The sequence below is a fragment of the Pelodiscus sinensis genome, chromosome 15, assembly GCF_052426305.1.
Source record: "Pelodiscus sinensis isolate ZL-2025 chromosome 15, ASM5242630v1, whole genome shotgun sequence".
Taxonomy (NCBI): Eukaryota; Metazoa; Chordata; order Testudines; family Trionychidae; genus Pelodiscus; species Pelodiscus sinensis.
The window spans coordinates 13204495-13219859 of record NC_143066.1 but is presented as its reverse complement, the minus strand read 5'-3'; positions in this window follow the sequence as shown (position 1 = coordinate 13219859).

The window sequence follows — 15365 nt, the reverse complement described above, 5'->3', positions numbered from 1 at the left end:
ATACTGGATCCGACCAAAGGTCCACCTAGCTCAGTAGCCTGTCGACAGCGGCCAACACTAGGTACCCTGGAGGGGATGGACCAAAGACAATGACTAAGCCATTTGTCTCATGCCACCCATCTCCAGCCTTCCACAAACAGAGGCCAGGGACACCATTTCTACACCCTGGCTAATACCACTCCATGGACCCAACCACCATGACTTTATCTAACTTCTCTTTAAACTCTGTTATAGTTCTAGCCTTCACAGCCTCCTGTAGCAAGTTCCACAGGTTGACTATTTGCTTTGTGAAGAATTTTCTTTTATTGGTTTGAAGCCTGCTACCCATTCATTTCATTTGGTGTCCTCTAGTCCTTCTATTATGGGAACTAATGAAGAACTTTTCTTTATGCACCCTCTCCACACCACTCATGATTTTATAGACCTCTATCATATCCCCCCTCAGTCTCCTCTTTTCTAAGCTGAAAAGTCCCAGTCCCTGTAGCCTCTCTTCATATGGGACCTGTTCCAAACCCCTCATCATTTTAGTTGCCCTTTTCGGAACCCTTTCCAAGGCAAAAACATCTTTTCTGGGGTGAGGAGATCATTCCTGTACACAGTACTGAAGATATGGCGTACCATAGTTTGATACTTCCCCTCCTCCTTCTTCCCCTGGCTTCCCCCTTCCAGCTCCCTCGTCCCAGGTTTCCCCCTCCCTTCTCCCACCCTCTCTCTTCCCCTCTCCCACCTCCTTTTCCCAGTCTCCCCAGAGGCTAATCCCCCCCCCCCCGTTTTGTTAAATAAGAAGAGGTTACTCACCTTCGGTGCAGTAATGATGGTTCTTCGAGGTGTGTCCCCGTGGGTGCTCCACGTCTGGTGTCGGGCTGGTCCCGGCGCCGCGAATCGGAGCTTGCCATAGCTGTAATCGACCGGGTCGCGCATGCGCGAGTAGCGTTCGCGCCTTTGAACAGCCGCGCGCGACCCGGTCCCTGCCAGTTCCTCTCACCGCCATCTGAAAAAGATAATAAAGAAGATTCCGTAGCGGGGAGGAGGGCGGGTCGTGGAGCACCCACGGGGACACACCTCGAAGAACCATCGTTACTGCACCGAAGGTGAGTAACCTCTTCTTCTTCTTCGGGTAGTCCCCGTGGGTGCTCCACGTCTGGTGACTCCAGAGCAGTAATCCACTAAACGTGGGCTACAGAATCACTAGTATTGTGGCTTGGCAACACCGCTGAGGCTAGGGCCGAATCAGAAGCCAAGCGCTGCACTATTGCGTAATGCCTTGCAAACGTCGTGTTGGAAGACCATGTAGCAGCACGGCATATGTCGCGTAAGGATACTCCTCTGACAAAGGCCGTTGACGTAGCCATCGCTCGTGTCGAATGGGCTCTAGGGTGTGATAGAAGCGGTTTCTTAGCCATGCTGTAGCAGGTAGTAATACAAGAAACGATGATCTTCGAGATACGCTGGGCAGATAAGGCTTGACCTTTAGAGTGTCCCAGGGTGGAGACAATCAGACGATCCGTTTTCCTAAAAGCACGGGTTCTAGCTATGTAGAAGGCTAGAGCCCTGCGGACGTCTAGAGTGTGCAAAAGAGTGTCCCGTCTTGACGTGTGAGGTTTTGGGTAAAAGCATGTCAGAACGATCGGTTCATTGATGTGAAAGTTGGTACAGACCTTCGGCAGAAAAGCTGGATGTGATCTCAATGTTACAGCCTCCTTAGAAAAAACTGTATATGGGGGTGATGACATCAGTGCTGCGAGCTCACTCACCTTACGTGCCAACGTTATAGCGAGGAGAAAAAGTACTTTCATTGTGAGGTGAGGCAACGGAGCGGTTGCTAGAGGTTCAAACGGGGTTTTTGTTAAAACATCGAGGACCAAGTCAAGACTCCACGCAGGTGGCGGGGGCCTAACTGGTGGATTAAGGTTAACGAGGCCTTTAAAGAATCTTGCCACTATAGGATGGGAAAAAACTGACTTCCCTTCGATGGGCATGTGGAAGGCTGCAATTGCCGCTGCATGAACTCTAAGTGATGATATGGATAGCCCATCCGTCTGCAGCTGGAGAATATAGTCCAATATGACATTAAGTGGTGAAAGAAAGGGATCGAGGTCTTTAGGAGCGCACCAACGAGTGAATCTCGACCATTTTGAGAGATAGGTCTTTCTAGTCGATTCTTTCCTACTATAGAGCAAGATGCGCTTTACCTGGTCCGAGCAAAGCATCTCGGACGTGCTGAACCATCTATCATCCAGGCTGTTAAGTGAAGGGTGTCCAGCCTCGGATGGAGAAGAGAGCCCTTCTGTTGCGACAGTAAGTCCGGTAGATGAGGGAATCAGTACGGTATCCGAGTCGAGAGCTGCAGGAGGGTCGAATACCACGGTTGCCTGGGCCAAGCCGGGGCTATGATCAGCACTCGTGCCCTGTCCATGACAACCTTCTCTAGCACCCTGGGAATGAGCACAACAGGAGGGAAAGCATATAACCGTGATGTTCCCCAGTGAAGAAGAAACGCATCTCCCAGAGAGTGCATGTCCACTCCCGCTCTGGAGCAGTAAGCTTTGCATTTCGCGTTGGTCCTTGTGGCAAAGAGGTCTATGGCCGGTTGACCCCAGCGGTGAAAAAGGGGCCTGAGGACGTCCGCACGAATTTCCCACTCGTGGTCCTGGTAAAAATGTCTGCTTAGAGCATCTGCGATAGTGTTTTCTGCACCGGGTAAGTATGCAGCGACGAGAAAAATGTTGTTTCGAGTGCACCACTTCCATAGTCGAACTGCCTCTGCACAAAGGGATCTGGAGCGAGCACCGCCTTGTCTGTTCACATAATACATTGCTACGATGTTGTCTGTTAGAATCCTTGTTGTGCCTCTTATGTGCTGTTTGAACCGTCTGCATGCGTGAAATATTGCCCGCAGCTCGAGGAGGTTGATGTGCAACAACATCTCCGCTGGGGACCATCGGCCTTGTGCCTTTTCGGTACCCATGTGAGCGCCCCAACCCGTGAGAGACGCGTCCATGGTTATCTCTCTTGCTGGTTGCGGAGCGTGAAACGGAACCCCTACTAACATGTTGCTGGGATCGGTCCACCAGTGGAGGGACTGTTTGACCTGCATGGGTATCACCACCGTTTTGCGGACGCTGTGCCTGGCGGGATTGTACACGGTGGCCAGCCAATGTTGTAGGCACCTTAAATTTAGTCTTGCGTGCCGCACGATAATCGTAGTAGCCGCCATATGACCCAGGAGCTGCAGGTATACGCGGACTGGTAGCATAGGAGACTGCAAAATCGTTATCACCAGGTCCTTTATGACCTGGAAACGCTCTACCGGCAAATGCACTCATTCTTCGAGAGAGTTTAGCCACGCTCCTATGAAAGTAAGGATCTGCGTTGGTTGCAGTCGGGATTTTTCTGTGTTTACAACAAGGCCGAGAGACTTGAATAGAGCTAGAGTGACCTTCACCATGTGGGAGGTCTCCACGCATGTGCGCCCCTTGATCAGACAATCGTCCAGGTAAGGAAAAATTGCGACTCCTATCCTGCGTAGATGTGCCGCTACCACCGCTAGTGTCTTGGAGAACACCCTCGGTGCCGATATAAGGCCGAACGGGAGTACCTTGAACTGGAAGTGGTCGTTTCCTACCACAAACCGTAGAAATCGCCTGTGTGCCACGTGAATTGAAATGTGGAAATAAGCGTCCTGCAGATCTAGGACTGCGAACCAGTCTCCTTTGTTTAGTGCTGGCATGATCTTGACCAGCGTGGTCATTTTGAAGCGCTGTTTGCGGATGAAGCGATTTAGACCTCTTAGGTCGAGGATTGGCCTCCACGCCCCTGACTTCTTGGGAACCAGGAAGTACCTGGAGTACAACCCTTTTCCGTGAAACTCCTTCGGGACCCGTTCTATGGCACCTATGTTTAAGAGGTGGAGGATTTCTTCTCGAAGAACGTTCTCGTGAGACGGGTTCACAATCAGAGCCAAGGTAGGGGGGGTAGTGGGGGGAACTGAAATGAATGGAATCAAGAGGCCTGATGTTATTAATTCTAGGACCCATCGGTCCGATGTAATGCTGGCCCATTGATGTATGTAGGGCTTCAGCCGGTGGTTGAATGTGTTGGAAACGCGCTTCTGTATACTGACCACTGGAGGCATGTTCGCGACCTTTGCATGTGAGTCAAACCTGCTGCCTAAGAGCAGGTCTGGTTGGTGGACGATTTTGCTGTTGTTGGCGTTTGCGTTGCGGGCGCTGTCGAAATTTGGGTTGTTCAGGTGCGCGCTGCTGTTGCCTATACGAGGAATAGTCATACCTCCTTTGGAACGGATAGTATCTCCTTTGTCTGAAAGGTGGTGTGTACATACCCAGAGTTCCGAGGGTAGTACGTGAATCCTTCCCCGAGTGTAAAATTTCATCGGTTGAGGAGGCAAACAGCTTTTGCTTATCAAAGGGCAGGTCCTCGACCTTGGTTTGTAACTCCCTAGGAGCTCCCGCTGACAACAGCCAGGAGGCCCTACGCATAGCGATGCCTGAAGCCATGGCTCGCGCCGCGGTGTCCGCCACATCAGCAGCGATTTGTAGAGATGTTCTGCATGCCGCGAATCCCTCTTGAACTACAGCTTTCAGAAGATGTTTCTTACTGTCCGGAAGATATTGCATTAGTTCAGGAAGCTTGGAATAGTTATCAAAATTATGGTTTGATAGGAGCGCAGCATAGTTAGCGATGCGAAGGAGTAAGGTTGAGGAAGAATAGACCTTACGGCCGAATGAATCCAGCTTTTTAGAATCCTTGTCCGGAAGGGAATTCTTAAAGTGCGAAGTCTTTGCCTTATGGCGGACTGCATCGACGATTAACGAATTAGGCTGGGGGTGATTGAAAAGAAAATCCAGGCTTTTTGATGGTACGAAATACTTTTTGTCCACTCTTTTGTTAGTAGGTGGCACTGAGGTTGGCGTCTGCCAGATATCCTCGGCCACCTCCATAATGGCTTCATCTATCGGTAGGGCGATCCTTCTCTGTTGCTTCGGATGCAAATTTTTGAACAACTTATGTTGTTTTCCTTGGGTCTCAGTAATCTGCACCTCTTGCGATTGTGCTACACGGCGAAACAGATCCTGGAATTCCTTTAGATCATCAGGGAGTGACGACTCGTTCGGAGTTATAGCTTTGACAGCCGAAGATACTGAAGAATTAGCATTAGGAGACTTGTCTGGTTCTGACTCAGAAAGTTGTCCCTCCTCCAGGTCTGATTGCTGTGACCTAGGAGTTGGGGATCGTGGGGACGGCACGGGTCTCCGGGAAGGCTGTCTCTGCCGTCCAGAATGTGTGGAACCTGGACTTATTGAGCGACAAGAGCATGGTGACCTACAGCGAGATCGTGACTGACTACAGCGCGAAAATTCGTCATAGTAACGGTCATGATAATGTGAGCCATGCCGAGCAGAGTGTGCAGGTGATGAGTGCTTAGATGCTCTAGCGCTGCCATGCCTATCATAGTACAAACGCTGTGATGAGTACGCGGAATGTCTGGAAGGAGATCGAGACCTAGAGCACCTGTGATGCGAACAACTATGCTCCCTATGGTGGTGATGATGACACCCTGCGATTGCAACTCTTCCTACGACCCAAAGTGCGAGAAGATGCCTCTGGAGAGGGTGAGAGAGAAAGCACCCGAGCATCTGAGTTGGATGGTGCCCTAGAAGCCTGAGGTGGGAGCTGTTCCTGAGAGGAAGGCTGCAGGGTTGTAGATTCAATAGAATGTGAAGAGGCAGGCATTTGGTCTGCAGGCTGCTTTCCCAGTGCGCACGGTGCTGAGGACAGCTCCCTGCGAGGAGAAATGCGTGAGGAGGCTGGAGTGGTCGGCACCGGGAGCGTGGGTGCCGACGGAGCTGGCCCTTTAAGGGGCTCCTGCGGTGCCGGCTGCGGCCGCGGCGGCTTTTTTCCTGCTGGTGCACGGGCTGCCCTGGAACCAGAGGCACCCGGCTTACCTCCTGCGGTGCCCCGCGGCTGTGGGGCTATTGGCGGGGACTTTGCGGGAGAGGCTCTCTTCCTGCTCGGAGAAGGTGCCTTTGGGGAAGGAGCCCTCCGCTTCTCCAGAGTAGGGTCCGAGGCAGAGGATCCTGCCGAAGTAGAAGGCATCAATGCCTTATCGAATAAAATTTCCTTCAGCCGCCTTTCCTGTTCCTTACGAGCTCTGGATGTGAGTTTGGCACAGTGCCCACACTTTTGGGGAATATGTGCCTCCCCGAGGCAGCGGACACAGGCAGAGTGGCCGTCCGAGAGCGGCATAGAGTCCCTGCACACAGAACATTTCTTGAAGCCGGGAGAGCCCGGCATTTTAAAGGACTGAGAGGGCTTGTCCCGCGCTCCTCTCTGCGAGTGATATTCTGTTCCCGTTTCCTTGTTGGTTTTATTTTCTCTGTATATTTTGTATATCTCTATTATTTATTTTATTTTATTTATTTGTTATTACTTTTTTTTTTAAAGTAAGCCGGTGGGACTAAGGCTGCGGCGAAAGTGACTGGAGCCGCGGTTTGAACCGCCGGTTTTAAGATTAATTACGTCCGGTTACTCAGTTTTTTCCCTTTTGTTTAAATGGCACTGTTAATTAATAATATTTTTTTTTTTTTTTTTTTTTTTTTACGTTTCTCTGAGGTAGAGAGAAGACAAGAAGAACTCCGTCCGCGACCAGGGGCGGATGAGAGGAACTGGCGGGGACTGGGTCGCGTGCGGCTGTTCAAAGGCGCGAACGCTACTCGCGCATGCGCGACCCGGTCGATTACAGCTATGGCAAGCTCCGATTCGCGGTGCCGGGACCAGCCCGACACCAGACGTGGAGCACCCACGGGGACTACCCGAAGAAGAAAGAGAGTTTCTATTTTTGAACACACGTGTTCTTTATTTTGTACATCAGGAAGAGGGGTTAGGGAGGGGTAAGTGGAAGGAGGTGAGGGAGGAATGGGGTACGAGCCCCCCATGGGGAGGACTGGGGTGGCTCTGCGGGCTCCTCGGGGTGGAAGCTCTTCTGCAGCCCCCTGATTGATCCCCCCAGATGGCAGCCTGCAGCAAGTGCAGCCTGGCTGATGGCTGAGTGCTGTGATGTGCCGAGTGTGGGCATTCAGGGCACTCCAAGTCAGGACTTTTTTGCTGTCCTTCATCGAGGTAGACAAGCAAGCGGGGAACCCTGAGAACTGTCTGTCCGGGGTGGGGGTCAGGTCCCTTTAAGCACAGCCCTGGGCTAGCCTGAGACAGCAGCTCCACGCTCTAAGTCCTAACCTGATGCCCTGCTGGCACTGCTTCCGGCCAGCCTTAACTTCGGTTCAGGGTCCACTCAATGTGGACATGTTAGTTTGAATTAGCAAGACGCTAATTCAAACTAGTTTTTAGGTCTAGATGCACTAGTTCAAATTTGCTTAGTTCGAATTAACTAATTCAAATTAAGTTAGTTCGAATTAGTGCTGTAGTGTAGACATACCCTTAGATACTAACAGATTTATTAGAGCATAAATTTTCATGGGTAAAACAGTGGCCAAACCAGATCAGTCTATGCCAAAGGACAAATGGATACATATCAGACAACAAGAATTATAACCTATACAAACCTGTAGGGGAACATTTTAACCTCCCTGGACATTCAGTAATGGATTTAAAAGTAGCCATTCTTCTACAAAAGAATTTCAAAACCTGATTAAAAAGGGAGACAGGTGAACTGGAATTAATTTGCAAATTCAATACTATCAAGTTAGGATTGAATAAGGATCTTAACTGGTTAACTACAAAGGCAATTACCCCTCTCTTCATATCCCTATTTCCACAACTGCTGTAAATAAGCCACTTCCTCCCTGATTTGATTAGCCTCATTTATATAAGCATGCTCTTTATTTTGTTGTTATACATATATACCCATGCTTCTGAAAAATCCACTCTAATTCATCTGTTGAAGTGCATTTTATTCACAAAATCTTATGTCTTAATAAATCTTAATCTCTTACATGTCACAGGACTTCAAATATACACCAGTGCTTGAATAGCACTTTTCTATGTAAGCACTGGATATAATTGCCAGATACACTGTCAGTGAGGAATAACGGGCCCCATAGTTATGACTGAAGAAAAGCTAGGCCCAAAATAAGCCATTAATATATTGCCCACATTTGAAATGGAATTGAATGAGACTCCATTTGAAAGTGTGAAATTAGAAGAGAAATTTTAAGCATTTTGATGTTAGAATTCTATGTTTACTTTATCAGGCATTCCTTTCCATCTCTGGCAGTACGAAGTGTTACCAAAAAAAAAAAAATCTAGCATTTAGCATATGACTATAATGAACTCTTTTGCCTAGGCATCTTTTCATGAGTAACTTAATCACCGGAGCCTGAAAAAGAGAAAACAGCTCCATGACAAAGGTGAAATTTATGCCATTTTTGTTTGTATGTTTTTCTAGTTGCAGGCCTGTGACAATTCACAAGGAGTTGCTGCACTTCCTTGGGGGTACTCCACTTCTGCAGGCATCAACCAGTCATGATTCATACATGAAGATGGAGAGTGTAGTGTATGTGTGGTGCATCTGCCCATTCTGCTGTGTGAGCAGAGATCAGACTGGAGTGAGGCAGGATGGTGGATATACACTCATCTGTACCAGGTAAGGATAACCACGTTTGCCTGGGCCATTCTGGGCTATGACTTTGGCTTTGTCCTGCTTGATTTTCAGGACAGTGCATTGGATCAGCGGGAAAGGTAGGAATGTGTACCGGAGTGGTCCTTCCCATTTTATGCTGAATGCATCCCCCCAAGGATTGGGAACCCATGCCCACTCTGGAACAGTAATACCCCCACCTCTTGTAGTTGTGGATGGCAAAGAGGTCTACCAGCAGAAAACCCCACTTTTGTAATAGATGGCTAATACTGTGGAGTTGATCTCCCACTCATGGGGTATGTCTACACTATCCTCCTAGTTCGAGCTAGGGGGGTAATATAGGCATACCGCACTTGAAAATGAAGCCTGGGATTTGAATTTCCCAGGTTTCATTTGCATAAACTGGGCGCCGCCATTTTTAAATCCCGGCTCGTTCGAACCCCGTGCCGCGCGGCTACACGTGGCACGAACTAGGTAGTTCGGACTAGGCTTCCTAGTCCGAACTACCATTACTCCTCATTCCACGAGGAGTAATGGTAGTTCAGACGAGGAAGCCTAGTCCGAACTACCTAGTTCGTGCCGCGTGTAGCCGCGCGGCACGGGGTTCAAACGAGCTGGGATTTTAAAATGGCGGCACCCAGTTTATGCAAATGAAGCCTGGGAAATTCAAATCCCGGGCTTCATTTGCAAGTGCGGTATGCCTACATTACCCTCCTAGTTCGAACTAGCGGGGTAGTGTAGACATACCCATGCTTGTATGAGAAAGTTTCTGCTGAGACTGCCTGCCAGGACATTGTCCTTACCTGGGAGATAGGTTGCTATAAGTGTTATATTTCTTAGGATGTACCACTCCCGCAGTTTCACCCGCTTCCAACGTAACTGGTAAGATCAAGCTCGCCCTTAATGATTGTTATAATACATTGTTGTGTCATTGTCCGTTAGATCTGGATTGCTTTGTTCCAAATCAGTGTCAGAAACTGAATGCAAACATTGTGCACTGTCCTGAGTTTGAGTAGATTTATGCATGTTTGCCTCCTCCTTGTCCAGGCTTAGACCATGTGTTTGCCCAAGTAGGCTCCTCAGCCCATTAACGAGGCATCCGTCATGATTGCTAGCATTGCAGGTGGTTACTGGAAGGGGATCCTTCTGCACACACTGTGGTGTAGTGTCTACCCCATGAGTGTGGACTTTATTCTGCTTGGCATGGTAAGACATTTGTTGTTATGGTGCGTGTGGGGTCTACACACTGTCCTTAACCAGGCCTGCAATGGTCTCATGTGCAACCGAGTGTGTGGTACCCCCACCGTGGCTGCTGCCATGTGTCCCAGTAGTTGTAGGCAGTGACATACTGTTTTAGATGGGCTGGGTTATGCCAGGGATACTAGGTCCTTGATAGCTGAGAACCTGTGCTCTGGTAGTGATGCTACCGCTTTCTTGCAGTCCAATTGCATTCCTATGAATCCTATATTCTGAGTGGGAATGAGCACACACTTGCCAGATTTGTAGGCCCAGAGTGTTGAATAATGTTCTGGTGGTTGCTATTGCCTGCTCTGTGTCACGTTCCATGGGGCCTTTTAGCAGGCAATCGTGGAGGTATGGGAATATGGTGATGTCCCCTTTCCTTATGTGGGCAGCCACCATTGCCAGTACCTTTGGGTATGTCTACACTACCACCCTAGTTCGAACTAGGGTGGTAGTGTAGACATACCCTTTGAGAATACCGTTGGCGCTGCTGAGAGCCCAAAAGCCAACACTTTGTATTGGAAACAGGTAAATCATAGGAAAAGTTTGTGGGACGGATGTATTGAGATATGAAAATATGCATCCTGAAGGTCGAGGGCGGACAGCCAAGCTCTCTTTCCCAAGGCAGGAATGATGGTGGCTAGGGTTGCCATCTTGAACCATTGATAACGAAGTGATTGAGTCTTCAGAGATCTAAAAATCGGTCTCCAACCTCCTGACTTCTTGGTGGTGAGGAAGTAGTGGGAGTAGAATCCCTTCCCTCTGTCTTCTGATGGAACTTCTTCTACAGCTCCTAATTGTAGGAGGTGTTATGTCTCTTATTTGAGCACATACTCACGAGAGGGGTCCCTGAAGAGGGACATGGAGAATGGTAACGAATGGGATGCAGTAACCCGTTTTGATTATCTCCAGTACCCACTTGTCCGTGGTGATGGTCCACCACACTGGATAAAATGCAGCTAGTCTGCTGCCAAATGTTGTACAGGGCTTGGATTGCTGCCTTGAAAATCTCGGTGCTGTCTGACCTTCAACCAACCCTTCAAAATGCCTGATGGGATGTTGAGGATTGTTGTGCAGTTGCCTGATCAGAGGCCTGTGTTTACCTGTTCTGGCTTGGTTGATGTTGTTGTAGTGTCTTGGCTGTTGGTTAAACAGGGTGGGTTTATATCTCTGCGTGAAAGTTCTTCCATTTTCTCTTGTTCATAGGCACATCTATGTCTAAGGTCTACAATGTGGCTTGTGAGTCTTTCAATGTATGGAGTGAGGTGTTGGTGGATTCAACAAAAAGCTTTGTGCCTTTGAACAATAGATCTTCAACTGTGGACTGGACCTCCATTGGGAAGGAGGAAAGCTGGAGCCATGAAGTGCGCCTCATGACAATTGCTGATGTTAAGGACTTTGAGGCCATGTCTGCTGAATCTAAGGCGGCCTGTAGGGCTGTTCTGGAGATCAACGCTCATTCATTGATACTGGCTTTGAATTGCTCTTTTTTATTATCAGGAAGGTTTTCAATAACATTTACAAGTGGATCGAATATGTGGTGTGTGCATTTTGTGAGGGCCACTTTGCATTCAGCTCCAAATTGCAAACGGGCTGATGAGTAAGCCAGGAAGGCCCAATAAGTCCAGGTTTTTCCAGTCCTTGATGTAGGGGACTGTGCACATGGCTGGCTGTTTGCGTCTTTGGTTGACTGTCTCAACCACTAGGGAGTTTGGTGTGGGATGTGAGAATAGGAAGTGTTCACCTTTTGGGGCTATGTAATACTTGTCATCAGATCTTAACAAGATGGTGGGGTTGTTGCTGATGTCTGCCATATGGTTTTGGCAGGATCCATGAGTGCTTCATTTATGCAAATTGCCAGCTTGACATGTAGCGATGCATGCAGGATGTTCGTCAGCTTGTGCTGGGTCTCATATTTAAAAAGTTCCCAAAAGGATTTAAAATCATCCTCTGCATTTGGTGGTGGGGCATGATTGTGTCATCAGGTGACAAGGATGAAAGGTGTATAGGTCCAGTGTTCGTTCTGCCCCTGTGATGTTGACTTCCTCTTTGTTCTTGGAGAAGTAGGAACGGTCAGGTGAGCGAGAAGGGGGGAACTGAGGCTTGGGCAACTGTGGTAGCTGCAGCTTCTGAGGTTGTTGAACTCTGTATGCCGCCCATGTGTCCCAATGTGGCCAGTTGGCTGGTATGGGTGGTAGAAGCCATTGTGATTGTTGCCACTGCTGCCCTCACTGTGTTGGCTTGGGTGACAAACTTTTAGAGTATGCATCTGTATAGATGTGTCATCGTCACTCATTAAAGGTGGTGCTGAAGCTGGTGTTGAAGAGAAACTGAATCTGTGGGTATTTGGGGTGTCATCTGTCCCAAAAAGTGGTGACACTGGTACCAACACCACCATCAACTCTGCTGTGATGGTAAACTGAGGCAGCAGGAGTGGGAGGAAGCAGGATGAGCACCAGAGGCATTTGCAGTGTCAGCACTGGCATTGAGGCTTGAGCCGGTGCCAGCTGTTTGTTAAGCACGCTCATGTGTTTAGCTGGTAATGGCACTGTAGGTGCTTGTGTTGAAGCACTCGGTGCTAGTGCTGATCATGGTCTCACTGGTGCCACTGTTGGTGCTTTTACCGGTGCCGGTGTGGAGCTCCTGTATTTTGGCTTCGGGCTCAGTTTTAGGGAAGGTCGGACCTTCTCTTTGGGGTCCCAGCTTTCATGGGTACCAGCCACATTCCGTTTCTCCTGCACTTTAGCTGCAGTGCGCATGCAGACAGACTCTTTCCCTGACAAGGGCTTTCTTGGCAGGGACTCAGACTCTGCTGAGGAATAGGACCTCTTCCTGGGCGCTTGAGCCCTGTCCTAGTCCTTGGAGCTGAAGCAGGTAGGAGCCCCTTTGTCAGAAGCCTCCCCAGGGGCCATAAGCTTGGCTAAATTTTGACTGGCTTGGACTGATCTTGAAGCCTTCTCCAGCTGCAGCATTTTGAGTTGGCGCTCCCTGGCTCTTTTCGTCCTGCTGGTCAATTTCAGGCAGTGGGCACACTGTTCGGTGTTGTGACCCTAGCCAAGGCTGTGGACACACTCTCCATGTCCATATTGACACTGCAGGTTTTGCACTTTTTGAATCCTGGGGAACCTGGCATGTCCCAGTATACAGTCCTTAACGCTTGACTGCAGGATCCCCAGGCCACGGTGTAGTAACCGCAATTTCTTATGAGTGGAAGGAAGGAGTCCTCCTTGTTCTTGTTTGCTTTTTTCCCCCAGATAAAAACAGCTAATCTAAACTAAATAGCACTACATTGAACAGTTAACACTAAATCTAAACATATTCAGAAATTAGATTAAGGGCAACAGATGTGCTGTGAGCAAAGCCAGCAAGTCAGAAAGGAACCGAGGTGGGAGTAGGCTATGCGCATGGAATAGGGGGTTTCAATGGTCGTGCACAGGTGTTCTGCATGCGCAGCTGACCAGAGGGGCACTGCTGTCAAGTCTCTGACTAGAGGCACAGTAGAGCTGGAGCACCTAAAGGAGGAGCATCCACAGGGACATTCCTCGAAAAAGAAACTTTCACTAGGAGGGTGGTGAAGCAGTGGAATGGGTTACCTAGGGAGGTGGTAGAATCTCCATCCCAGGGGATTTTAAGTCCTAGGTTGACAACACGCTGGCTGGGATGATTTAGTTGGGGTTGGTCCTGCTTTGGGCAGGAGGTTGCACTCAAGCCCAGTGTCTTGTTCATTGATAAAGGAGGCTGACCTTTTGAATTTTCTCTAAAATTTATATAGAGTAAGATGGATTTATTTGGGGGTTTGGTCCTTTTTGGGGCGATGTTTCTGGGTGCTGTCCCACAACTGAGCTGGTTCAGCATCTATGTTGCTCTGCAAGGGGGCTGTTACCCCAAATCTGTGCCTCCGCCAGGGAGAGCGGAGCTTCTGGTCCAGTAGGAATGGGTGGTGGCGAGCCCTATGATTTAAACCATAGGTTGGCAAACTTTTCAAACCAAAGAACCAAACTACATAAAAATTCAGAACAAGTGGTCAACGAGGAGTCATATCAGAATGCCCATTTGCATGACTAAAAATATACAACTTCATATTATTGACATGATTAATAGCTTAAAACAAACATTGTACTCAGACTTTAATGAGATTCTGCTGCTACATCTTTTCATGTATTTATTTGAAGTTTACATCATAAGTAGTCAAATCCAACTTCATGCATGCATTCAGGCTGTCTTCTGTCAATCTTATGGCAGGGGGTTGTGGATGGGGGGTTGCAGGAATCTGGGTTGGGCTGTATGAAGGGGTTTGGGTGTATGATTGGGAAGTTGTAACAAAAAACAGGACTATGTAGCACTTTAAAGACTAAGAAGATGGTTTAATAGGTGATGGGCTTTCGTGGGCCAGACCCACTTCCTCAGATCAAATAGAGGAAGAAGATAGTCACAACCATACATACCAAAGGATAAAATTAAAAAAATGAACATATATGAAAAAGACAACAGAAGGGAGATGGAAGGGGGGGAGGGGAGGAGGTAAATGTCTGTGAGCTAATGATATTAGAGGTGATAATTGGGGAAGCTATCTTTGTAATGGGTAAGAATTAGCGTCTTTATTCAAATTTGAGTGTAAAGTGTCAAATTTAAGCATGACTGACAGTTCAGAGGATTCTCTTTGAAGTAAGTCTTAAAAGGTCTTTGAAGCAGGATGCAGGTAATCAAGTCGTTGAGACAATGTCCTTTCTGGTTGAAATGGCAAGAAACTGTTTTTTCTTTGTGATCCTGTCTGATGTCTGTTTTGTGGGCATTCTACCACTATTCTACATGATTGGGAAGTGTGAGGGTGCAGGAGTATTATGGCAGGGTGCTGGGGAAGTGTGAGGGTGCAGGAGTCTGGGGATGTGGAGTATGAAGGGCTCAGGGCAGGGAGTTCAGGTGTACAATAGGCTCAGGGTTAGTGCATGTGGGAGGAGCAGGAATGTTATGAGGCTGTGTCTATATAAGGGCTGGGCCCCAATTGCGGGCTTGTTGGCCAGGCTTCATTTTGAAATCAAGTAAAACATTATGTCCAACACAAAAGGCTTCAACATTGTCTTTAGGGTTGCCAGGTGTGCAGTTTTGAACTGGACAGTCCAGTATTTGAGTTTTCTGTTTGGGAAATAAATTGAGAAAATATAAATGAGAAAATTTAAAATGCCCAGTATTTTCTAAGATGTAATGTAGATTGTGATGTAATGTCAAGTGTGTCCAGTATTTCTGTTGAAACTATCTGGCAGTCTTGTCTTTATGGCAGGGGTAGGAAACCTTTTCTGGGTCAATGGTCACTGAGTTTGTTTGGGTAAAGGGAGCAGTTGTGACCTAAGACATGGGACTGGGGAGCAAGAGTTTGGATTGTGAGCTAGGACAGCAGGGGATTTTGATGTGGGGCAGGAGACTGGGGTGCAGGGTCTAGGAGAGATTATGGTCTTAGGAGTGGGACAGAGGGTTTGGGTTATGCGGGGTAGGGGAACAGAGGGCTGGGGGT